This window comes from Dendrobates tinctorius, unplaced genomic scaffold, assembly GCF_039654945.1.
Source record: "Dendrobates tinctorius isolate UK_male_01 unplaced genomic scaffold, ASM3965494v1 ptg000143l, whole genome shotgun sequence".
Lineage (NCBI taxonomy): Eukaryota > Metazoa > Chordata > Amphibia > Anura > Dendrobatidae > Dendrobates > Dendrobates tinctorius.
Window position 1 is genome coordinate 46,840,001 of NW_027361810.1, and position 27,924 is coordinate 46,867,924.

Consider the following 27,924-nt stretch of genomic DNA (forward strand, 5'->3'; position numbering starts at 1 on the left):
CCTTAACTTATACAGCACTGGCTATTTTAGTTTGTACTTTTTGACTTTGTCCTCTGCATTGATCTCTCCTATTCCCGCAAGGGATTTTGGTTCTCCTCACTTACCTACCGCTAGTATTTTATATGTCTGGCTTTTGTATGTTTTTAAGTACTTTGTTATTCAATAAAGAATATTTTTTTTATTGATTTTGAGCCTTGCATATTTCTATATAGGTATTCTAGTTAGAAAGGTAGTAAACAATTGACCCTTTTGGGGATATTTTCCCTCCAGACATGTATGGGCCTCACAAAGCCCCACAGTAATCAATCTGCTGAGGTTTAGTTTGTCACATAAACTGGAATATTCAACTGCAGATAAAAAGTAACTGGGCCAATGTAGGCCATCTTTAGAGATGGGTTCAACAGTAGAGTTGAAGTCTCACATCGAGGGGAGCAATAGCGGCTTTTGGGTTGGCATCTCAAAGCAAACCGAGCACCTATATACAGAAAATTGTTGAGCCCAAACAGTGAACTAATTTAACACCACATCTGCAAGGACAACTGTTGGGATGTCCAGAATTAGAAAAAAATAAGTCTTTCTTTCCAGTTTCAGAACCAAATCTTGTATGAGGGCTGTCGTTAAATGCAGCCTAATCCCATTAAAATGAAGGGTGCATAAAGGGATTTTCCAGTTTTTTAAAACCTCTCTCCCCTTGGTCCAGTGGTTTTAAAAAACAAAACTGTGCTTTACTCACTCTTCCCTGGTACAGCACCAAGTCTCCGCCCCACTCCCAGTATCTGTTATTGCCTGCGGCGCTGATGTCACACCGACAGCGCTGCAGCCAGTGACTGTGCTCACCAGCTCTGAATGAGTAGACGGGAAGTGCTGCTCAGCTCAATGATTGCTTGCAGCGCCATCTACGTGATGACAAGGCGACAGCGGCGCTGGACCAGGGAAGGGTGAATAAATGACTTTTTTTAAACACAAATTGCAGCCGGGGAACAGGGGTTTTCTAAAACACAGATCGTGGACAGGAGTGGAGTTTTTTCTGTAAGAGATTTTTTTGTATGAATCAAATATTGGATTCCCCTTATTACCTCTAGTAAAGTACTTAGTTGCTATTAGAAAATATAAAATACTATAAAAATTTTTTTTTAAAAAAGTCTACAAAAATGAGTCTCCACTGTTAGGCAGGGACAATCCTAGTTTACACCCAGTACAGGTCTCCTACAGATGTGAACAGATACATATATATTTCATCTCACGCATATATAAATGAAACAATAGAATTTAGAAATTACAGAAGCGGCGCCACTAAACGTCTCATTTTGAACAATGCAATAACAGGGGTTTGATCGCAAGCTAAGCTGCGGCAGCTACTGGAGGTTAATGAAATAATATATAACTTGGGCTTAGCAAAAGCTCAGATTTCTGCTAAAGAAAAACAGAAATTTGCATACATTATCTCAATCGGAATCTCGCTTTATATATATCATTTGTAATGATAATTGCAGAACAAGGTTTTCAAAGCTGCAGTTATGTCACTGTTTACACACCACACAATTTACAATCCTGGTCACATGAATCCACGTCATCGGCTACTAGCAATGAGTATTTCTGATAGACACGAGTGATGAAGCCGCGTTATAGTCTGCGGACACTATATACTAATGATATGCATGGTATAGGCATGCTTGCTAACAGTCCCAATTTCTCCAGGACGGTCCTGCTAACCAAAGAGCCAAAGGGATGGGGTGAAAACAAACCTTGCCCAAAAGTGGGGAGTCTTGGGTGGTCCTAGAGGTGGGTCTTGAATTTCCCGCCTGAACATTGCTGTGTTTAGATCCAGCCGCCACCACAGCCTACCGTATATCAGCTGATCGTGGGGGTGTCTTGTGTTGAACCCCATAGATCTGAAATTGATGATCTAGGTATGTCATAAACATCTGGTGCCTGGAAAAACCCTTTAATTCCAGTTTTCTAATTGTCCTGTACTTTATTATACTGTAATATTACATCTAATGGGTCTGCTGATTCATACTGCTCGAACCGGGGCAACATGCAACTGTACAGTATTCCATATTAGTTGTATCACTTCTAACCAGACAACATACCTAAAATCTTGATATACGGTAATCGGAAATGTTGTAAATGAGCATTAACATGAAAAACGATAAATACCCATAATTAACCTGGGGTTCTCCTTATGGAGATAGCCAGGGAGGTTGAAGGAGACTTAAAGGTCATGCAATGCTCCCTGAAAATTTAAATATGAAAAAAAATAAAAGGGTTTGAACTCTAGTGCCACCTATTGGATGTAGCAATCCTAAAAGTCAATATCTACCCTTTAAAGGCCTTTCCCACAAGACTTAGGATGAGAAGCTAAACCAGAAACTATTTGCAGAGACGTGTTTCAGGATGTTTGCCCCTCATCAGTACAAATCAGGACAACTGGCTTGGCTCAGTGAGAGGCCTTTGTAGAGTTGCACCTTATGGAAGGTACCTACTTGGAATAGGAATTGCGACATTAAAGGAGGATTTAAAGGGGTTGTCCAGTCCAAATGGGTAAGTCTGATGTCAATCTGTGTGACACTAGACTTATGAATCTCCCAAACGCACACGATGTGCTGGTTGGATTCATAAGTGTGCAGTCACACAGAGTTACTGCAGACTTATAGATTTGGACTGGACAACCCCTTTAAGGCTATGTTCACAGGTTACATTTTTAATGTGTTTTTTTTCTGGAAGCCAAAACCTGCTCTCTTGCAGTAAGAAACTTAAAAAAACAGGTTTTGCTGTGTTTTTTTTTTTTACTGCATTTTATCAGTTTATATTTGTCTCTTGTGCACACTGATAAAATTTAGGGCATAAAAAAATAATCTGATTCAATTTCATCAGGTTTTGGCACTAAACACGCATCAAAATCTGATACACAGCTCTTTGACAAAACAGGAAAAAAAACTTGGTGTGTGAATGAGACTTCTGAAATCTCATAGGCTTTGCTGGTCGGGTGAAACGCAGCAGAAAATTTGCATAAAAAATGCTGCAAAAACGCAACGTGTGAATATAGCGTAAGAATGCAGGCCTTCCAGCACTGAATTTCTCTTTGTGGACAACACTGTGGCTCAGTGGTTAGCACTGTAGTCTTGCAGCGCTGGGGTCCTGAGCTCAAATCTCACCAAGGACAACATCTGCAAGGAGTTTGTATGTTTCTCCCTGTGTTTTGTGTGGGTTTCCTCCGGGTTCTCCGGTTTCCTCCCTCACTCCAAAGACTGATAGAGCACATAGATTGTGAGCCCATATGGGGACAGTGATGATGTCTGTACAGCGATATGGAATTAATGGCGCTATATCAGTGAGTAAAATAATTAAAATAAATACTTTCTTAAAGTATATTTGATATTTTACAAGAAAAAAAAGCTGTAACAGTCTTGGCAGGTTAAAACACTCTCCTCAACATTAAAATTGCAACCCCAAGAAGGAAGGATTGAAGAATTATGGAAATCATGGGATGGATAGACATGTTACTGATATGCAAATGATAAACAATGGAAACAAAATTTTCAAAACATCTCGATTTATTTAGTATGGAGTATGCCAAATGCTGAAATCCCTCCACTTACAGCCCCTGGCTGCTATCAATAAGGTTATTGATGGTTGAAAGCTGAATGCATGTGGGCAAATCATAAAGATGCGCTGCTGGCAGCTTCTTTTGCAATTCCTGACTAATAACGTCCCAGATGTGCTCGATCAGAGACAAGATCGGAGACGCTGCAGGACACGGTGGCACGTTTAGGCCAGCACCAGCAACATGTGGCCTGTTGATGAAAAACAGCTCCTGAGACACTTTGGAGATTATCTGGGAAACTGAGACCTGCATATCTCAGAAAGGAAACCAATTTCTGTCAGTGACCAAGGATAATTATCTGTCACAACTTGTGCAGGGCCCAACTAGAGGGACAGCCCTTCTGGACTTAATTTTAAGCAACAGGCCAGATAGAATAACAGAAGTCCGAGTCGATGGGCACCTAGGGAACAGTGACCACAACATAATACAATTCCACTTGTCCTTCAGTAAGGTGCCCTGGAAGGGGGTTACGAAAACGCTGAATTTCAGGAAAGCAAAGTTTGATCAGCTTAGAAAGGACCTTCGCCGAATTGATTGCGACAATGTCCTCAAAAATAGGAGCACAGAAAATAAATGGGAAATATTTAAATCAGTTTTACACACCCACTGCGAGCTAGCCATACCGTACAGAAATAAAAGGGCTAGGAACAGGAGAACACCAATGTGGCTAAAGAAGGATGTAAAAAGGGCAATAAATAACAAGAAAAAGGTATTTAGGAAGCTAAAACAAGAAGGCAATGAAGAAGCATTAAAAAGTTATAGAGAAAAAAATAAAATGTGTAAAAAGCAAATACATTTAGCAAAAAGTGGAAACTGAGAGACTCATTGCTAAGGAAAGTAAAACAAACCCCAAACTATTCTTTAATTATATAAACAGTAAAAAGATTGAAATTGATGGTGTCGGCCCTTTAAAGAACAATGAGGGTGAAATCATAGAGAGCGATGTGGGAAAAGCAAATGTTTTAAATACTTTTTTCTCAACAGTGTTCACACAGGAAAAGGATTTGCCAGGGGAAATGCAGAGTGATAATGTAAACTCCCCATTAAGTATTACCTGCCTAACCCAGGAAGAAGTGCAGAACCGCCTTAGTAAGATTAAAATTGATAAATCACCAGGCCCTGATGGCATTCACCCTCGGGTATTAAGGGAGTTAAGTAATGTGATAGACAGGCCTCTATTCCTTATATTTAAAGACTCTATAGAAACAGGGTCTGTTCCTTTTGATTGGCAGCAAGCAAATGTGGTACCAATATTCAAAAAGGTGTGTAAAAGGGAACCTGGAAACTATAGGCCGGTAAGCTTAACATCTGTTGTGGGTAAAATTTTTGAAGGGTTTCTACGGGATACCATTATGGAATATCTCAATGTTAATAAATGTTTAACTCCATATCAACATGGATTTATGAAGGATCGCTCCTGTCAAACTAACCTGATCAGCTTCTATGAGGATGTAAGCTCTCAAATGGACCAAGGAGAATCATTGGATGTCATTTATCTCGACTTCTCTAAAGCATTTGACACTGTCCCACATAAAAGATTGGTAAGTAAGATGAGAAAGATTGGGCTAGGGGAAAATGTGTGTAGATGGGTAGGTAGCTGGCTTAGTGATAGAAAACAAAGAGTGGTTATTAATGGGGCATACTCAGATTGGGCCAGGGTTACTAGTGGGGTACCACAGGGTTCTGTATTGGGCCCCTACTATTTAATATATTTATTAATGATCTAGTGGATGGCTTACACAATAAAATATCAGTATTTGCAGATGATACAAAACTATGTAAGGTAGTTACCACAAAGGAGGACAGTTTGCAACTACAGACAGATTTGAGTAAATTGGAGAATTGGGCTGAAAAATGGCAAATGAGGTTTAACACAGATAAGTGTAAGGTTATGCACATGGGAAGGAGAAACAGATGCTATAATTACTTACTAAATCGGAAACTGCTGGGGAAATCAGACAAGGAAAAGACTTAGGCATCTTAGTCAATAAGAAGCTAAATTGGAGTGCCCAGTGTCAGGCAGCTGCCACCAAAGCAAATAGGGTCATGGGATGCATTAGAAGAGGTCTGGGGACACGAGATGAAAACATAATTCTCCCTCTGTACAAATCACTCGTCAGACCACACTTGGAGTATTGTGTGCAATTTTGGACGCCGGTGATCAAGAAAGACATTACTGAACTTGAAAGGGTTCAAAGGCGGGCTACTAAAATGATAAATGGAGTTGGTTCACTACAATACCCAGAAAGGTTATCAAAATTAGGTCTATTTACTCTAGAAAAGAGAAGACTTAGGGGAGACTTAATATATATGTTCAAGTATATCAGAGGGCAATACAGAGATCTCTCCAATGAACTGTTTGTACCAAGGACTGTGACAAGAACAAGGGGGCATTCTCTTCGTTTGGAGGAAAGACAATTTCTGCACCAGCATAGAAGAGGGTTCTTCACGATAAGAGCAGTGAGGCTCTGGAATTCTCTTCCTGAGGAAGTGGTGATGGCCAACTCACTGAATGAATTTAAGAAAGGAATGGATGCTTTTCTTGTAACAGTATAGAAGGTTACGAATAACATAATATTATAGGTAGATGGTTGACCCAGCTTAGGGGAAGGAATTTTTTTTTCCCTATGGAGAAAATTGGCTTCTACTCTCTGGGTTTTTTGCCTTCCACAGGATCAACAATGCAGAACAGCTGCACTAAAAATAGGCTGAACTAGATAGACATAAGGTCTTCCTTCAGCCTTCAAAACTATGTTACTATCTGGTAGTCATGTATCACATGGCTAGTATGACATGCAAGAAAAGCAGGCGGATTTTGCTATGTAAAATTGTCAACAAAAACGTTGGAGTCATGTGACGCATTAACATTTTTTTGCAAATATTAAGCAACAATTGGCTTATAACATGGAATATAATCCCATGTTTTAAATTCACTGTATGTCCTGCTAACTCATAAAAAAATGGCTGGCTTATCAGGCCTTGGTGCACTTCTCAAGAGACCATCAATTGGGAATGAGAAGCACATACTTACCGTTACCGTGCACGTTCATGACATGACCTAAAAAATGTATTAAATTTGGTCCAGATCGGCCTGGATGGGACTATTTTCCTGCTAAATTCTTGCTTTCCAGTAAATGAAAGGGTTACACTTCCGCACCGCAGACTGCAAGCGGTGCGCTGCCATTTTAACAGGATTTCTGCTCAGTCCTTGGAGAGATTATTTGCATTCCTCGGGACCTCTATTGTGAATTTCAGATGAATAAAGACTTACAAATCATTTTCGTGCCGCCACTGAGAGGCTGAGAGCCGGTGAATGCTCTATTGTACCTTAACTATAATTGGCAAGACAGGCAAAAACCTGACAGTGTAGAGAAGCACAAGCTTAATAACAAAGGAGAATATCTTAAAGTGTTGACAGGTGATCTTCACAATGCAGAAGCAGAGCTGCTACATTCTGGCAGCAAATGAGCGCAGAGGTGTAAAGGTTTCTGAAGTGACTGACATCGGACCAGCTATTTCTTCTCATACGAAATATGGTTGGGAAGCGTTGTCTACTGTTATACCGGTGACTTGTTCTTCCTATTCCGTGTACAACACGATGCCTAAAGCGCAGAAGACGGAACAAACAAAAAGCGAGGGGTAACGTCATCACCGAATTCACCATAAAGGCGGCATATGAGTGCATGGCTAAAAAAGAACCCAGAGAAATTAGTGGAGGGGCAATGCTGTCCTGCTGGATAAATCACAGGGTCGATGGTTTCTTAAAATATTGGAATTCAGCTACCGATACTTATCCTCATTATATACTGCTGGTTCTAACTCGCACAGCTGATAAATTATCTGTGCTGATGATATCAACACAATCAACACATAGCAGGAGAAGGCGTTATAAGGCAATGTGCACAAGTTGGGAATTTGCAGCAGATTTTTCTGCACCTTAATCCAGAATGTTGGAAGGAAAAAACATTGTGTAAAATAGCTGCATTTGTTTGTTTTTTTACAGAGTTTTTTCTTGCCCCTTTTTTTCCTCCCATGAATGGGTGAAAGACGCTGAAAGTATTGACATGCTCCCAGCAAAGAGCAAACAGATGAACGGCATACTAGGGCACACAAATCACCACATTACCAGACGGAGCTATTTATCTGAAGTATTGCGGTATTTAATTCTGTCAAAAAATGGACGTGCTTGCATGAAAAAATATGAATATTTCAATGTAAAATGAATAAAGAAGAAATATGCAGCACTCACCAATAAAGCTGAAAAACTGTGCGTCTTTATTTCACATGAATTCCATCATCAGGTATGTGGACATGCAGGACGTAGAGGATTGCTAGGGGAGGGAGCTGCCTGACAACGACCGTTTCGCGATTACTCGCTTCTACGGGTCCAGGCACCTCCCTCCCTTAGCATTCCTCTAACGTCCTGCATGTTCACATACCTGATGATGGAATTCATGTGAAACAAAGACGCACAGTTTTTCAGCTTTATTGGTGAGTGCTGCATATTTCTTCTTTATTCATTTTACATTGAAGCATTGACATGCTACAGATTTTAAAAAACGCATTGATAGTTCAAATCCGAATGGAAAAAAAAAATCAGCGTTTTCATGAGATTTCAGAAATCTCATTCACTTTGCTGGTGCTGTGAAATGCTGAGATTTTTACCCTTCCAAAAAAAGTTGAGGAACAAAACGCAGCGTGTAAACAAGTCCTAAAATGTCTCATTGAGCATGGTCACCTATAAATAGTGATGAGCGAATGTGCTCAGACAAGGTGTTACCAGAGCATGCTCGGGTGCTAACCCAGTGACTTCAGCGTATTCGAAACACATGTTCGAGTTCCCGCGCCTGTATGTCTCGCGGCTGTTCGACATATATTGCGGCTGTTGGACAGCCATGAGACATGCAGTCGGGGGGACTCGAACATATTTTTCGAGCACGCCCAAGACACTCGGCTGGCACCCGAGCATGGCTGGATAACAGCTTGTCCGAGCACATTCACTCATCTCTACCTATGAACTACAAAGCCTCATTTTTGTGTGTCTCTCATAACATACACTAAGGATTGTTTTTCCTTCAGGCACAACGGAAATTTCCTCAAATGCATTGGTTCTAGGAAAGAGATGAGGCACTGTACAGATGACCATACTGTGGCAGAAGGAGTAGCGATGGCTCCCTAGTATGGCATCATAAGATGTTCCACCTTGTCATCCATCTACATGAGGTCTCAAGTTGATCAAAGTCTGAACTAACAAAAAAAAACTATGAAGAACTTGGGTTCTTAATCCTTAGGCCACTTTCAGGTGAATGTATTAAGGTGCTTTCTTTGCACGTGTAGTTACAGACCCAACACCCTTAATTCCCATGGCACACTATAATTAGTGTTAGAATAATGGTTTCTGACTGATGAATAATGGAAAGATCTAGTGTTGAGTCAATAATATGGGTTAAAAAATCTCATCCAAAAGCATTTTTACATAGAGTAATTTTTCCCCCCACTTTTTACTGTAACGTAATTGGGTCACTCAATAAAATTTTCATCAGATTTAATGTGATGAAAATCATCTACTATACTAATATATGCATCACTATAAGGATCAAAAACCAGGGTCTCATATCTACATACACACATACAGTACTATGCCAAAATTTAAGCAGGTGTAGAAAAAATGCTGCAAAGTAAGAATGTTCCAGATTAGAAGCATTAATAGTTTACTTTTTTATCAATCAATAAAATGCAAATTGAACTAGCAAAATAAAAATCTAAACCAAATCCATATTCGATGTGACCGCCCATTGCCTTTATTAATGCTTCTAGGTACACACAGTTTTTGAAGGAACCAGGCAGGGAAGTTGTTCCAAACATGTTGGGAGAACTAACCTCAGATCTTCTGTGTATGTAGATGTGTGCAAATCTTTCTGTCTCTTCATATAACCCACACACAGACTGGATGATGTTGAGATCAGGGCTCTGTGAGAACCATACATCATCACTTCCAGGACCCCTTGTTCTTCTTTACAATGAGGACAGTTCTTCCTGACATTGGCTTTATGTTTGAGTTCGTTGTCCTGCTGCACAATAAATTTGGAGCCAATAAGACGTCTTCCTGATGGTACTGCACGACAGATAAGGATCCGTCTTTATTTCTCAGCATTGAGGCATCCAACAATGGGCAACAATGAAGACTGTAGACACAGTGGTCAGCCAACGAAACTTAGTGCAACAAATGACACATCATGCTTACTTCCTAAAGAAATGAGATGTCCAGCAGCAGAGTCAGTCAAGAACTGGCAGCAACCAGTGGGATTCAGCAATACCTACTCTTTGTACAGAGAAGGCTGTCCATAAGTGGTCTTCAAGGAAGAATTGTGGCCAAAAACTATACTTTTGAAATGGAAACAAGGCCAAGTGACAAAATGATGAGTGTCTACAGGCAACAGTGCAGCATGCTGGAAGCTCCTTGCAAGTTTAGGGCTGCATTTCAGCAAATGGAGTTGGTGATTTCATCAAGATTAATGGTCTCTTCAATTCTAAAAAATACAGGAAGATACTTCTCCATCAATAAATACCATCATGGAGGCATCAGATTGGCTCCAAATAAATTGTGCAGCAGGACAACGACCCCAAGCATACAGCCAACGCCATGAGAGTCCTAAAAGTGATGATACGGCCCCACAGGGTGCTGATCTCAACATCAAGTCTGCCTACTATTAGATGAAGAGATAGAAGGTTTTGCACAAGTGACATTAACAGTTAGTTCTCCAATATGTTTGGAACAACCTACCTGCAAAAACCCTTAAAAAACTGTATGCAAGACTAAAAGTGAAGCTACACCCTTCTGTAAAGTGATAAAAATAATCTGAATACTTCTATTTTGAAAGCAACTTTTACACAGTACTGTATATATGCATATATGTATATACATAGACATATCAAATAAATATATAAGCACACATTTATTGGGGTAATGAGCTTTCTCTTAGCTTTTCTGAATGGCAGAAGGGGTAAAGCACAGCTCTTTAAATAGCAAACTGGATGGCAGCTTAAAGGCTATGGACAACTTTAGCAAGGGGAAAATCTTCATTCCCTCATTCTGTAATCTTCATTTTTAACCTTGATATGCAGATTACAGCCTGATGTAAGTCTCAGATCTTTCTTCTGTGGGAGTGTCTCTTCCAGCAATATAGGCTGAACGTGAGGTGTGTGTTTATTTACGGTGCAGCTGTGTTCATTAGCACATATATTAGCACAGCTTCTAGCATGCACTTAATTCCTCTTCTTCCTTTGCCCTCCGTGAGACAGAGATAGAAACAGGGAAGGTCTGCGGTGGAAAAAGGGAAATTAACACTGAAATAAGGGTGAGGGGAGCAGAGAAGTGTCAGGAGAAGGCAGGCGCTCTGATGATTTGTATTTGTTTTGCCGGTCACTCAGCTAAAGGACTTAAAGACATTCTGCATCGGCAAAACGGTAGAAACATTTTAGCCAAGTGTGATTTAGAAAAGTTACTTAAATTTCGCACGCAGGAGAAAATGAACCTTAAAAAATATTCTATGCAAAAGTTGTTCATAGTAGAGATGAGCGGATCAATTCATGGGACTCAGATCCAGCATCCAGGTCAGTTGCACATGGCGGCCAGATGGGAGTCCAGTGAATCTTTTTACCATCCGGCATCACTGGTGCAACATCATCTATGTGTCACGTCGCACAGATGATGTCAGGCCAGCCCTGCAAATCACAGCATTGGCTGGGATCGCTGGAAGGTAAGAGATTCCTGTCCAGCCATCAGTTACCACTGGCCTGGTTGGAGTACCGCGAATTGATCTGCTCATCTCTAGTACATAGCCTATAAAGGAGCACGAGTAATAGCGTACCCTAAATATTCACTAATATATAGCTTGGTGCAGACCCCCTTTGGGCTGAGCACCTTGCCTATATAATTTTCCAAAGACAGGTCTAAAATGGTCAGGTCCTTCTCTGTCCCAATCTATGTTGAGACCTGCTGGCACAAAGCGAGGTGAGATACTAGAGTTAGGGACCACCCTGACTGAGGGCACCTTGTTGCAGTGGGATGGTGTCAACTAAGTACCATGTGTGTATTACATGTATTCTAAAATAAACTTTTTTCGTTTATTGTATATGGAGGTGGCCGCTCCTAGTAGGCACCTGATCACACTAGCTTGGATGTGCCAGTCAGTCTTCTGTCACTTATTACATGTATTATTTACTCACTGCAGGGTATCTATTCATTGTTTTTATTCTAGGTTGTGTGTGTCTGTGTGAATGCGCGCCTACACGTTGCACTTATACCAACAAGTGTGCCGGACCATTTTTTTTTGTTCTATACATGCAGTAAGGTGGTGAAAGTCTTAGTTACTCACCGGTTAACGGTATTTTTCGGAGTCCATGACAGCACCACCTGAGAGAGGGGATCCACCCCTTAGGAACAGGAAACCTACAGATACAAAAAGGGTGGCACCTCTCCCACGCATCAGTTGGATTACAGAGCACAAGAGGACTTCCAAGGTTAATGCATGATTTATGTACAGTATTCTTTACAATTATAAACTTTTACCACCAGTGAGCATATACAAGAAATAGACGTGCACACCCCAATCAAACTATAAGGGAGGGAATATACGGGTGCTGTCATGGACTCTGAAAAATACCGTTAACCGGTGAGTAACTAAGACTTTATTCGGTCGTCCATGACAGCACCACCTGAGAGATTTACAGAGAGTAATATCAGCTTTAGGGAGGGACTACAGCCTGCAGCACCCTTATACCAAAAGAGAGGTCTGTGGAAGCACCCAGGTCTAGCCTATAATGACTATAAAAGGTGCTCGGAGAGGACCAAGTAGCCGCCTTACAAATCTGGTCAATGGAGACTTCTGATCTTTCGGCCCATGAGGTTGCCATGGCTCTGGTGGAATGCGCCCTCAGCTTCCCGGGTGGCGACCTGCCCTTTGAGGTGTATGCTATTGAAATCGCCTCTCTAATCCATCTGGCTAGTGTATTTTTTGATGCTCTACAACCTTTCCTGGGGCCTTGATGAGAGATAAATAGGGCATTATCTTTCTTCCAGGGATCGGTGACTGTCAGATATTCTATGAGGCCTCTCCTGACATCCAGGGTGTGTAGTTTCTTTTCCTTCTCGTTAGTTGGATTAGGGAGGAAGGATGGAAGAACTATTTCCTGTGTCCTATGGAAACTAGACACTACCTTCGGCAAGTACGCTGGGTCAGGTCTAAGTATTACCCTATCCTCTTTGAACTGTAAATAAGGAGGACACCTAGATAAAGCCTGGATATCGCTTATTCTGCGGGCTGATGTTAGAGCTACCAGGAAGGCTACCTTGAGGGACAGGTTTTTTAGGGAAGCCGACGAGATGGGTTCGAATGGGGTCTCTGTCATAGCAGTGAGGACTAGGTTCAAGTCCCACGGCATGAACCTATCCTTCATTATTGGCCTGGATCTACCTGCCGCCTTAATGAACCTGCTTACCCAATAATTACCAGCGATGTTACAGCTAAACAGAGCCCCCAAGGCTGACACTTGTACTTTAAGGGTACTGGTAGAGAGCCCCATGTCCAGACCTTTTTGTAGGAACTCTAATATCTGCATTATAGGCGCTGAATCCCCAGCGACTACTCCTGAGTTTTGAAGGAATTTCTTCCAAATTCTGACAAATTTTTGTGGTAATGATTTTTCTACTCTTAAGTAGGGTGTTAACTAGGTCTGCGGAGAAGCCCTTCTCTTCTAATAATGACCGTTCAAACTCCACGCCGTCAGATGAAGGCCAGCTACCTGAGGATGGAAGACTGGGCCCTGGGACAGGAGATCCGGGATGTCCGGCAGAACCCAAGGATCGGACACCGACATGGTCCTGAGGCATGAGAACCATGCTCTCCTGGGCCAAAATGGAGCGATGACTATAACCCTCGCTCTGTCTTTCCTGATTTTCCTCATCACCAGGGGTAGAAGAGATAGGGGAGGGAAGGCGTAGGCTAGTTTGAAGTCCCACTTTATCAGGAAGGCATCTACCGCCAGAGGATTCTCTCTGGGATTTAGGGAGCAGAATTGTTTCAATTGCCTGTTGTCTCTGGTGGCGAAGAGGTCTACCTCTGGATATCCCCACTTTTGAACAATCAGATTGAATATGGAGGAGTTTAGGGACCATTCCCCTTGCTTTAGCTGATTGCGGCTTAAAAAGTCTGCCGTGATGTTGTCTCTTCCTTTTATATGCAACGCTGTTAAAGATAGAAAGTATTGTTCTGCTAGATGGAACAACCGCTCTGCTACAATCATCAGGGGTCTGGAACGGGTCCCGCCTTGGTGATTGATATATGCCACGGCGACCTGATTGTCGGAGAACACCCGCACGTGATGGCCCTGTAGATACACAAGGAGCTTTTTAGCCGCCTGTTCTACTGCTGTCAATTCTTTTAGATTAGATGACATTCCTAACTGATCATGTTGCCATTGGTCCTGGACTAATATTTCACCCATATGAGCTCCCCAACCGTAAGGACTAGCATCCGTGGTGACTATGCGGGTTACGTTATACTCCCAGGGCACCCCTTTAGACAAGTTATCCTTGTCTAACCACCACTCTAGGGACTCCCTTGTGTTACGGGACAAGGTTAGCTGACCCTCCAAGTAACCCCCAAGGACCTTTTGATGTAATAAGACCTCTCTCTGTAGTTTCCTTGCATGAAACTGGGCCCACTGGACTGCCGGGATACAGGCCGAAAGAGAGCCTAGAAGGGACATGGCTTTCCTGAGGGACATGGTGGGGTTATTGGAGGCGTTCAGGATCTGATAACGGAGGCGAACAAGCTTCTCCGGGGGCAGACGGCATTCCTGTTTTTCAGAATCCAGGGTTAGGCCCAAGAATTGTTGGACTTTCATTGGTTGCAACCAAGACTTTTTGACGTTCAGCAACCATCCTAACCGTTCTAGGGCGGACATTGCCTTTTGTAGCTGTTGTGAACAATGATTCGCCGTTTTACCTACAATAAGAAAATCGTCGAGGTAGGGGATCACCAGAATGTTCGATTCACGTAGATGGGCCATGACCTCCGCTATTACTTTAGTAAACACTCGGGGAGCGACTGCCACTCCAAAAGGGAGGGCCGCATATTGGAAATGTCGAATTGACCCATCCAACTGAACCGCCACTCTGAGAAACCGCTGATGGCCTGCATGGATGGGTATATGGTAGTATGCGTCTTTCAGATCTAACCACCATAAAGCAGTTTTGGAACAGCAATTTTATTGCAGATTTAATTGTTTCCATTTTAAAAGGACGTATGACCAAAAACTTGTTGAGGGCCTTAAGGTTTATTATTGTCCTAAAGGAGCTGTCTGGTTTGCGGACCAGGAACAGAGGGGAGTAGAATCCCTTCCCCCATTCTGCCTCTGGAACCTCTATCAGGACTTTTTTGGCGCACAGGTCAAGAACCTCGGCCTCCAGGGCAGCTTGCTCTGAAGCAGACGACCTGAGTGGGGTGATTTTAAATTGATCAAGGGGAACCCTAGAAAACTCTAGTCCTAGTCCCACGGCTATTATCCCCAATATCCAGCTGCTATTAGAGATCAGAGACCAGGATGGGTAGAAGGCAGCTAGTCTCCCTCCTACCGGGGTAACTAGTCATTGGGGCGGCTTTTTCGTATCTCGAGCTGGACCTTCCTGGCGCCCCCCTCCAAACATGAATCCTGTACCTTTCCTTTTTTTCTCCTCCCATCTGCCCTGATCTCTGGACGGCCTTCTCCGGAAAAAACCTTTTCTGGTAAAAGGACGTCTGTACGAGGGGTTCGGGAGACTGGGAAATTTCTTTTTGTCATCTCCAGCTTTCTCTAACAATTCGTCCAAGACAGGGCCGAATAGGTACTCCCCCTTGCAGGGAATGGAACAGAGACGGGACCGGGCTTGAATATCTCCTGGCCAACATTTTAACCAGAGCGCTCTTCGCGCTGCATTAGATAGACCCGCGGCTTTAGCCGCCATTCTTGCAGAGTCTGCAGAAGCATCGGCTAAAAACGCCGCGGCATTCTGAATGATCGGCAAACTTTTCCGAATAGATGATCTTGAAGCTCCGTCTTTTAGCTCGGAATCCAGCTGATCTAGCCAGACCATCATCGATCTGGCTGTACAGGTGGCAGCTACCGCTGGTCTTAACGCGCCTGCTGACATCTCCCATGTCCCTTTAAGAAAAGAATCCGCTTTTTTATCTAGCGGATCTTTCAAGGAGGCCATATCGTCAAATGGTATGGCAGATTTTTTAGATGCTTTGGCTACTGCTGCGTCTAGTTTCGGGGCTTTATCCCATCTGTTTACTACCGGGTTATCAAAGGGGTATCTCCGCTTAAAGGCTGGTGGCATGGAGCCCCTTTTTTCCGGTCTCTTCCATTCTCTGTCAATTAGGTTCTGAACGTTATCGTTTAATGGAAAAGCTCTGCGTTTTTTGGGGTCTAGACCCCCGAACATTATGTCCTGTGCTGAGAGTTCCCGTTTTTTGTCCGCTACCCCCATGGTGGACCGTATTGCTTTCACTAATCTGTCCATCTGGTCTAAGGGGAAGCAGAACCGGCTAGAGTCTTCATCCGAGGAAGACGATGAGGAGGCCGAGGAGTCCGAGGAGTTGTCACCTTTCCTAGGGGCGACTGAGGTCTCGGAGCCTGAACCACTAGCCTCTCTTCTCCTAGAAGGTTCTCTTTGAGGTAAGACTTTCATTTCTGCCCTGATCATCTCTCTCAGGTTCGAAGTGAAGTCAGGTGTCTCTTCCGCTACCTGCATAAACGGGGGAGAGTATAAGGGCCTGACAATCTACCCCTGGACTCCCTGTCTTTAATAACCCCTACCGTTTGCCGAATGCATGGTTGGCATAATTTTTTAGGGTGGCCATCTGGTAGGGGGGAACTACAGAGGGCACATTCCCTGTGCTTCTGTTTTCCCGTAGCCTTCTTCCCCTGAAAAAAAACATAAGGGAACACTGCATCAGGGTACATTCACGGAGATCTCTTACCCATGCAGATGAAGCAGGTACCGGATCACGGAGGGAGGCAGGGGGGTCCTTTCTGGAGGAACTTTCGCGGCTCTGGTCGCTAGTTCGTCTCTGTTTTTTCTGCTGGCCACTCGCAAGCGGTTTTGTCGTGGCCTGTTTTTGCGGGCGCTCCTGCGCCTCGTCCTGCCGGTCCAAGGGGGCTTCCGTTGAATCCATTGCTGGGGCCTTCAGAAGCACCCCAGCGGCATCCCCATCTGCCTTATATGGCCTCCTGGTGTCCGGGTCAGCAGGTATCCTGCCATAGCACCACCCACCCGGCTTTCCGCACTCCCTCCCCCATGCTCCGGCCCCCCCTCGCCTTACCCGGGTCGCCGCGCGACCCCCGGACGGGCATGCACCCGCGGCGCGCGCCGGAGGCCGGCCGGCACCCGACTTCCGGTATCGGCGTTATCACTCCGCCCCTTCCGCCGCGTCACTTCCGCCGCTCATCAGAGCCCTGCGGGAGCGCGCGCGAAGGAGCCGCGCAGCGCCTCCTGGCCGGAATGCCCCACTGCCCCTCTGCGCACGCCGCCATGAGCCCGCCAGGGGCCAGCACTGACCGGGAGGACCGGCCTGGGGAAGCGCAGCAGGACCGGGGCATACGTACCAGGTGCTGGCGTTTTTGGAGACGACATCCACCGGACCCCTGCTCCACCTGCTCCGTCCACTGCCGTGGTGACCTACCCGGCCCTACCGTGGCGCTTCCAGGGACCCCGCACTGACCGAGGTAGGAGACCCCCTCGCTACCTGAGTCGGTCAGCTGGCCTGGGTACTCAACGACGACTCCATGACGGACGATCTGTAGAGAGTCCTGTCCTCTAGGAACAGGAAACCAAATGATGCGTGGGAGAGGTGCCACCCTTTTTGTATCTGTAGGTTTCCTGTTCCTAAGGGGTGGATCCCCTCTCTCAGGTGGTGCTGTCATGGACGACCGAATAAATAATTATTTATGGAAAACCTTGTCTAGAATAGGAACTAAAAAAGAAAATGTGTCTTTACATAATGGAGATTCCCATTAGATAATCAGTGACATTCAACCTCTAGCACAATAATTGTGATTTTCCGATCAGCGACATTATAAGTTCTGTTTCTTTTTTGTAGATGTCATATGATGATCAGATTCGGCTAGTTATAGACGTGTAATGTTGGCAGATCCTGAGATCTGTAGTATTTATATTAAGGAGAGGTTAACAGCCATTAAAAAATAATTGGGTAGATCTATCGAATGACCAATTAATGCTTCACTCAAGTGTTTTTAAAGACCACTTGAATTCTTTATTCTCCAAGACGAGGAAGATAAAACAGTAATTTCCCAGTAGTCCTAAACCTAACAATCTCACCCTACAAGAAGAAACATATACCTGTATACCTACAAGTCTCTACTAGTTCAGTGTTCAACAGCATACTCTGCCTGTACAGTTGTGGCCAAAAGTATTGACACCCCTGCAATTCTGTCAGATAATACTCAGTTTCTTCCTGAAAATGATTGCAAACACAAATTCTTTATTATCTTCATTTGTCTTAAATGAAAAAACACAAAAAGAATTGTCCTAAAGCCAAATTGGATATAATTCCACACCAAACATAATAAAGAGGGTGGACAAAAGTATTGGCACTGTTCGAAAAATCATGTGATGATTCTCTAATTTGTGTAATTAACAGCACCTGTAACTTACCTGTGGCACCTAACAGGTGTTGGCAATAACTAAATCACACTTGCAGCCAGTTGACATGGATTAAAGTTGACTCAACCTCTGTCCTGTGTCCTTGTGTGTACCACATTGAGCATGGAGAAAAGAAAGAAGACCAAAGAACTGTCTGAGGACTTGAGAAACCAAATTATGAGGAAGCATGAGCAATCTCAAGGCTACAAGTCCATCTTCAAAGACCTGAATGTTCCTGTGTCTACCGTGCGCAGTGTCATCAAGAAGTTTAAAGCCCATGGCACTGTGGCTAACCTCCCTAGATGTGGACGGAAAAGAAAAATTGATAAGAGATTTCAACGCAAGATTGTGCGGATGTTGGATAAAGAACCTCGACTAACATCCAAACAAGTTCAAGCTGCCCTGCAGTCCGAGGGTACAACAGTGTCAACCGTACTATCTGTCGGAGTCTGAATGAAAAGGGACTGTATGGTAGGAGAGCCAGGAAGACCCTACTCCTTACCCCGAGACATAAAAAAAGCCAGGCTGGAGTTTGCCAAAACTTACCTGAAATAGCCTAAAACGTTTTGGAAGAATGGTCTCTGGTCAGATGAGACAAAAGTAGAGCTTTTTGGGCAAAGGCATCAACATAGAGTTTACAGGAGAAAAAAGAGGCATTCAAAGAAAAGAACACGGTCCCTACAGTCAAACATGGCGGAGGTTCCCTGATGTTTTGGGGTTGCTTTGCTGCCTCTGGCACTGGACTGCTTGACCGTGTGCATGGCATTATGAAGTCTGAAGACTACCAACAAATTTTGCAGCATAATGTAGGGCCCAGTGTGAGAAAGCTGGGTCTCCCTCAGAGGTCATGGGTCTTCCAGCAGGACAATGACCCAAAACACACTTCAAAAAACACTAGAAAATGGTTTGAGAGAAAGCACTGGAGACTTCTAAGGTGGTCAGCAATGAGTCCAGACCTGAATCCCATAGAACACCTGTGGAGAGATCTAAAAATGGCAGTTATTTTGGCTAAAGGTTGTGCAACCAAGTATTAGGCTGAGGGTGCCAATACTTTTGTCTGGCCCATTTTCGGGGTTTTGTGTGAAATGACCAATGTTTTGCTTTTTGCTTCATTCTCTTTTGTGTTTTTCATTTAAGACAAATTAAATGAAGATAATAATACCAAAGAATGTGTTTGCAATCATTTTCAGGAAGAAACTGAGTATTATCTGACAGAATTGCAGGGGTGTCAATACTTTTGGCCACAACTGTACGGTACTATCAGTGTATTTATAGTGTGCCACAACTGACTCTTTTCATGTTGCCTGAAGTTTAATTTTAATACTCTGCCATCTACAAAAGGAATAAAATAAAGAGCGGTAAAACAAAAAATGAATCGTATGTATACCGGTATATATAGGACTCACAGGCAGGGGAAAAATACCGAGGTTTCTGGCGTTTAATGTGGGTTACCACAAGTGCGCCTCATCGCAGTGTGAGCTTATGAAAACATGGTTTTATATTGCTCTTTATAAATTCTCTTTATAGCAGATGACGGCACAATAAAGGAGAAGGCACATTATCCTGGGGTTAAACTAGTGGGTGCTAAGAACTAGATGGCTTGCAGAGCTGCTAAGACTTTACTCTGTGATATAAAACCGCTAACACATTTAATTTTGGAACCCTGTCCGGGTTTGATGCACTGTTTTTGCTATTTTAATAGTAGTGGATCTGCAGTCCCTGTTCACCTCTCCAACTGCCAACATCCAGCCAGCACCGAAACTGGAGGTGCCGGGTGTCAGACCCCATCGATCTGATATTCATCACCAATCCTAAGGATAGCTAATCAATATGAAAGTAGTAGAGCAACCCACTAAAGGGGTATACGGTCTAAGCAAGTTACTGCCTACTCACTGGATAGGCAATTGTAGATCAGTGTTGGTTCCAGTACTATGGCACTGACAAACCTAGCCTAGTGTGGTGCGATGCTTGGCTAGCTTCACATCCTTAACGCTATAGACCTGCCACTCCATTCAAGTCCTCCCGGCTGTGGTTCTATGCAAAAAATCAGGACGGAAAAAGAAAATTCCAGGACAGTCCCTAAAAAAGTTGCTTTTTTGCCCTGTCAAAAAAAAAAAATTGTTGGCGTCTGATTTTTTTTGAAGCTAAAGAAACTTATACAAATTAGTATGACTAATTCTCATCATTTTACAGTGAATGCAGCTGATTTCTTCATGTCAGAATTATGGGCTGTAGACCCCGATCACTGATAATCATAATGATTTATTGTGGTTTTACAATGTATCCGTAAAAAATATTGTTCGTCCGTGATTTTTTGGTAATCTGTCCAGAAAAGGTAAAAAAAAAAAGTTAAGTTGGAAACCCTGGGCAGAACAGAAATCCCTCGTTCTGGCGATCGGTCAGACACACACAGATCAATAGTTATTTCCTAGAATCCTAGCATGTTAAAGTTGGAAGAGACCTCCGAGGTCATCATGTCCAACCCCCTGCTCAATGCAGGATTCACTAAATCATCCCAGACAGATGTGTGTCCAGCCTCTGTTCTAAGACTTCCATTGAAGGAGAACTCACCACCTCTCGTGGCAGCCTGTTCCACTTATTGATCATCCTCACTGTCAAAAAGTTTTTCTAATATCTAATCTGTATCTTCTCCCCTTCAGTTTCATTTCATTGCTTCTCGTGTTTTGATGTGCAAATGAGAATAAGGATGATCCCTCTACACTGTGACAGCCCTTCAGATAATTGTACCAGGGCTGTGGTGTTGGTGTTATTTTGGTGAAGTCGGTATAAAATGGACCGACTCCAACCCTGAAAACATATCATAAATTGGGTTCAGTAGTTCAGTGCAGAATGTACTGTAAATGTTTTCATAATAATTTGGGAACGTTATGAAATGTTCTATAAATGTCTGTTCTGTTCCTGATCTAAGGATCTCGGCTTTTAGCAGAGGTGAAGCTGTGCTGCACTTTATGTACATGCTCAGTAGTGAGGCAATGCTGTGGAGTCGGAGCAGTGGAGTCGGAGCAGTGCAGTGGAAGTCAGGGAAATCGAGGAGTCCTAGTTGGAGGTTTGGCTTACCGACTCTACAGCCCCGATTTCTAGACAGCTATTAAGTCTCCTCTCAGTCTTCTTTTTTGCAAGCTAAACATTCCCAGATCCTCCAACCGATCCTCGCAGGACAGACTTTGCAGTCTGCTCACCATCCTGATAGCTTTCCTCAGATCTTGATCCAGTTTTTAATGTCTTTTTTAAAATGTGGTGCCCAGAAATGGACACAGTATTACAGTTAATACCACTTTAAGATAAGTAAACAGTAATTACATTTTTCAAGACTAATTAGCCCATAAAATACAACTTCCTATTCAATGTGTTTCATACACTGGGTTTCCTAGATTTTCAGCTCAATACTTGTCCTTATAATAGGCCATCAATGTATGATTCTCGTGGCCTAATCACTGGGACCTTGCCACATATGGATGTGGCTATTAGCCTAAGCAATCAGGCTGTCTGATCTGGCCAGAATAAATAAAGAAGAGATTGCTATTTTTAATTGAGGTACATCACCCACTCTTGTACGTGGCCAGGGTTCGGTATTGCAATAAATGTACCATCACTTAACTCCAAAACTCAATCCCAAAAGGACAGATGATGCACTTTCTAAACCTTGTCAATCCCTCTGACTTTAAAGTTGGGCCGGTACTGAAAATGTAACCTTTTGCCTAAAGCAAACCAGTCATCTAATTCATGCAACATGAATCAGCGGACAGCACAAATGCAGCCAAGCAGATTTTTATCTGAAATGTTCTGGTGTTTCAGAGAAGATATACTGTTAAGATCCAGCCGGAGACCATAAGACTAGGTGAGACAAGACTAGCTTGTAAGTGCCCAGGCTGGCTATCTCCAGCGCTGCTCTAGGAAACTGACAGGTCTCTCCAATACGTGTACATAAGGAAAGACCTGTCAATCACCTGTGGCAGAGCTTGGAGAAGCATGCCAGGGGCAGCACCGGATTAGTTCAGTCTGCGGCTTTGGTTCCTGTTCAGATCTTTGCGGTATATCCTTCTCTGAAACACTGGCGCGTAGCAGAAAAAAATACACCTGTCTTGGTTCAGCAAAGGCTTAGAGTGCACCTATCACCTGTTTTAGCTGATATAAGATGTGGCCACCGCCTTTCAGGGCTTATCAACAGCATTCTTGTCCGATGGGTGTCGCAGGTCTTGGTCCGGCAGCTCCCATCTTCTTGTGACGCGCCCTCCTGCTTGCTTCCTTGCTCCTGGCATCGCGCTCCTGCACAGGCGTACTTATCTGCCCTGTTGAGGGCAAAGCAAAGTACTGCAGTGTGCAGGCGGTGGGTCTCTCTGACCTTTCCCAGAGCCTGCGCACACCAGTACTTGGCTCTGCCCTCAACAAGGCAGAGAAGTACACCTGCACAGGGGGACGATGCCGGGAGCGATGAAGAAGCAGGAGGGCGGCGTCGCAAAAAGATGGGAGGCACCGGAACTGCGACACCCATCGGACCGGACCGCCCCCACCCCCGGATGAGTATAATAAAACTTATTTTTCTTCTCTTGCAGGTCAGATCGGGGGCTTATCTACAGCATTACAGAATGCTGTAGATAAGCCCTGAAAGGCGGTGGCCGCATCTTATAGTGGGCAAAACAGGTGACAGGTTCCCTTTAATGCTGGCTGTGGTTTGGGCCACCTGAAGCAAGTGACAGGTTCCCTTTAAGTTCAGTATATGAGCACTGAAGACCATCGGTGACACATACGCCTCTATAGGACTATACAGTGCTTTCTATGAGAGGAGTCTCCATGTATATGTCTTGCAATTTCTTCTAAAGGAGACCAGGCATCAGATGACTACACAATGCATGCTTCATATTTAACCAGATCTCGAAGATCTGGTGTACTTACTTTGAAAATCTATGTTACAATAGCTATGCAATCCTCCAATTAAGATTAGCATTTTATGAGCTCATTTTAATAACAGGCAGGAAAACTTTCACATAGAAACTTTCAAATACACTCATTCTGACCATTCACAGTAAGGACACCAGCCTCATCAGGTCTAAGAGATCTATTTAATAATGCATGGTATATTTTGAGATCTGGTGACAGATCATCTTTACGAAACATTGGTGGAGTTTCCGAATACAGCAGTCCAAAAACTAGCTTCGTAATTTAATACACATCTTTAGATTTCACTTATCGGTCAAAATCTAGGAATAAAGCGCACTACGTGGATCAGCAGGTCATTTATTTCTCCCCGTCAAATTCTCAATTCCTGTGTATCTTCGCTAAAAGGAATGGAGACAAACCTGGTCTGCAGCGAGCACACAAAAATATAATTCATGCCCTGCACTGACTGGTGTGAGATGATGATTCATGTGCCCCCTAATAAAAAAGATTCAGCAGTTTCCAATTGAGACCTTTATTCCTTCTCTGACTAAATGATGCCTGAAATTTTTATTCTCGTTCTAATGGAATTTCAATGGCCTTCAGTGCAAATCTACTGGAAATTTTTGCATATTAAGTGGAAAAAATTAAATGATGTTAACCACATTTTAATGTGATTAAGGCTGACAGGGTCATTATTTCAGCTAATCACTCAGAGGAAAAGGCTCAAACAAAACTTTGCCGAATGCGTGATTGCAGCATTCATAGAAAACGGTGACAAACAGGGTACAAAAAAAAGAAAAATAATATAATTATGAAAAATAAATTAAAGTTATTATGATATATATACATATATTTTTATATTACACACACACATTATATATGTGCACACATATATATATATACATACATAACTGAAAGTGTTGACATTCTTGAAATTGTTACAGAAAATGAAATATTTCTCCTAGAAACTGATTGCCACTACACTTGTTTATTTCCTTTGTGTGTATTGGAACACACAAAAACAGTAGAAGGAAAAAAAGGCAAATTGACCATAATTTGACATAAAATGACCAAAATGGGCAGGACAAAATTGTTGGCATCTTTCCAAAATTGTGGGTAAACAACTTTATTTCAAGCATGTGATGCTCGTTCAAACTCACCTGTGGCAAGTAACAGGTGTGGGCAATATGAAAATCACACCTGTAACCAGATTAAGAGGGGCTAAGTTGACTCAATCTTTGCATTGTGTGTGTTTGCCACACTATGCATGGAGAACAGAAAGAGGAGAAGAGAACTGTCTGAGGACTTGAGAACCAAATTTGTTGCACAGCATCAACAATCTAAGTGTTTTTGTGTTGCTCCAATACACACAAAGGAAATAAACATGTGTATAAAATACTTCATTTTCTGGAACAATTCCAAGGGTGCCAAGACTTTTGGCCATGACTGTATAATATATAGCTCTATATAGCATATTAAAACAAAATAAAAAAAAAGTTTTTAAAGTCAAGCAGATTGCAATGGTTAATTCTGGCAGCATTATTGATGTTTCAGGGCCGTAAAAACACAATAAAGATTTAGCATAGCGGCATAAGCACATACATATATTTTTAGATTTGCAGCTGTAACTGGTTATGGTTAATCTTATTAGAAAAAAAATACACAGAACGCTGGCTCTTATTAATGCCCCAGGGAGTCTTTCACTTAAAATATTCAACGGCACTACTGAAAGTTTATGCATATTTGAGCAGGAAAAACAAATGTTTTGTTCCCAATTTTGATGTTATCAGAATTTGGAGCGTTATAAAGATTCGGTAAATGGCAGACAGGAGATGGGCATCTGTCAAGGAGACTTTAATGCAGAAAACACTTTTTTTTCCATTGCTCTTAACTCAATATATAAAACTTGGGATTGTACAATGTTTTAATTACTTGCTTGTGTAATGGGAGCGCCCTTTAATAAATGAAATTAATTATGGATTCAGAGCGCAATTCCAAGGTAAATTTCATCACAGATGAATAGCGGTAAATTAGATAATCAAGGCTTGCACCGATGACCTTGCTTGTAGCAAAGATATGATGATATCACGTGCTGTTTTTAACCGTCCCGTGGAGGTAAACTGGAGCACCCCCACCCCGCAATGCCACAGGTTCATCTAAACAGTGTGTTCAATGGGGTTTAATGAAATCAATGGATAGGTGCAGTAAGATATAAAGGGTCTGATTACTCCACACATGCAATGAATGTCTACACACTCGTAGACTCGTATAACGTGTTAGAGTTGAGAAGAAAAAATTGGCCGGACCCTGGACCTGCGACCATGTCCCTAGTCCGAGGCTGTCAGTAGCCGGCCTGGTGCGATTTCATTGTTGCAGCGTCACGTATCACCAGGCCCAATTATCAGAAGCGGAACCAGGGATGCCAAAACTTTAGGAGGAGGTTCGCAGGGTTGTGTTCCGACAACAATGGACCACAGGTGTGGCCGCTAGACCAGAGACCTGCAAGTCTTTTTGCTGAATGCTAGTGTAAACCACTGGAGAGGTCTCCTGTTACCACCTTGGGTCAGTCAGATGGATTTGGGAGTTCACTTTGGAGAATGAAGTAATGAAGCACTCTATGGCAGGACTGGATATCCCGGTTTTGCAATTTGTCACATGTTATATCCTCAACAACCAATCTAACCAGATTGGCCAAACAGGAAAAAACTGTGCAACACCTGTCCATGGCTGGTGTCTTGGATTACAGCTCGGCTTTAATGAATCAATGGGGTGAAGCTGAAATACCAAACAACCTTTGAACAAGAATTACACTGTATTTGGAAGAAATCGGTCATGTTAATCTGATTTTGGGCAACATCTTTAATTTGTTTCCTACCAGTAAGGGCTCGTGCACAACACCGATTTTCTTGTGCAATGAAGGTATGCACATGGTCCGATTTTATCTTGGACCAAGTGGACCATGGTAAAAAATTTGGAGACATGTCTGATTTTGATCAGAGTGTCACATTAAAATCGGCAATACAAGTTTATGGGTCCGTGCAAAAAAAAAAAAAATCGGAACGCATTCGAACGACATCCCAGTGCAGGCTGATTTTCACAGGCTGATGGAATGGAGTGAGTGGAGAAACTTCTTCCCATCTCGGATAACTGATGCCACTCTGATCAAAGTCTGATTGTTGTAATAGTAGCAGTTTTCTCAGACGGTGGGACATCGGTCATGGGATCCTACACTAATAAATGAAAGCAGTGGACTTGTCAGCTGTGGGAATTTCATGTTTTCCATATACAAGTACCCAAATGGTTAAAAGCCCATTTATCAGCAAATTCAGGGCTATAAAATAACAACAGCACCAGAACTGCTCTTTTTGCCCATTCAATATAAAAAAAAAAAGGCAAAATAAAAAGTGACTGAAAAGTTGCATGCACACTCAAAACAATACTAATCAATACAACAATTAGTGGCATGAAAAAATACACCCTCATGAAGTCAAGTCAGTGGGAAAAAAAAGACTTATGGCTCCAGAAAGAAAAGCTGTGGCATTGGCAAGTAAAGCTTCCGACTCAGACTCTTCAATACAAAAAGGGTGGGGGAACAAGAGGCGCAATAGTGCCCTATCACTAGTGACACTACGATGCGAGTGGTGTGATGCAGTTCCACTCACCTATTCCAGTTGTGTGACCCACAACTGGCTTGAAGACATAACAGTATCAGCTGCTGCAGGACTTCCACCGACCACTCCAACGTGGAAAAACTGCCAGAGAATATGGGAAGCAAGGTGTGCCACAGTCCGCGCTGCTGAATCCACAAAATCACCTGGGATGCAAGATGTTGTAACAAAGTACTTCTTTATTCCTTCCTACGCATTTCGGCTCCCTTCCTGGCACCTTCTTCAGGGATCAAATCCCTGAGGAAGGTGCCAGGAAGGGCGCCGAAACGCGTAGGAAGGAATAAAGAAGTACTTTGTTACAACATCTTGCATCCCAGGTGATTTTGTGGATTCAGCAGCGCGGACTGTGGCACATCTTGCTTCCCATATTCTCTGACTCAGACTCTTGTATTTCTTTCCACACATTGACTCCAGCATCGGCTGAGTCCTTCAGCAGTGATAATTATTAGTAATAATCAATCTACTGTAGAACATGGTACATAGGGGCTAATTAGACTGAATAACATTTATATGATTTGGGTTTCTATATTTCTCAGAAAGTAAATATGCAAAAAGTTCCACATTTAATGCATTCTAGAATATTAATATAGAATATTTTTATTTTCAAGCCAGTGTTGGACTTGGTAAATTTCTACAGACAGAAAATACCCAAAAGTGACACCATTCTAAAAACTGCACCCCTCAAGGTGATCAAAACCACATTCAAGAAGTTTATTAACCCTTTACATGCTTCACAGGAACTGAAGCAATGTGGAAGGAAAAAATTAACATTTAACTTTTTTTTTTTGCAAAAAATTTACTTTGGAAACAATTTTTTTTTATTTCCACAAGTGTTAAAAGAGAAAATGAACCACAAAATTTGTTGTGCAATTTCTCCTGAATACGCCAATACCCCAAATGTGGGGGTAAACAACTTTTTAGGCGCACAGCATGGCTCGGAACGAAAGGAGCACAGTTTGACTTTTTCAATGTAGAATTGGCTGGAATTGAGATCGGACACCATGTTGCATTTGGAGAGCCCCTGATGTGCCTAAACAGTGGAA

The 27,924-nt window shown here is 42.8% G+C and overlaps 1 protein-coding gene across 4 annotated transcripts in view; it reads right to left on the minus strand.

Moving 5' to 3' along the window:
- OLA1 (Obg like ATPase 1) overlaps nt 1–27,924 on the minus strand; it is a 245,157-nt gene that overhangs the window by 21,845 nt on the left and 195,388 nt on the right. The window lies entirely within an intron of this gene.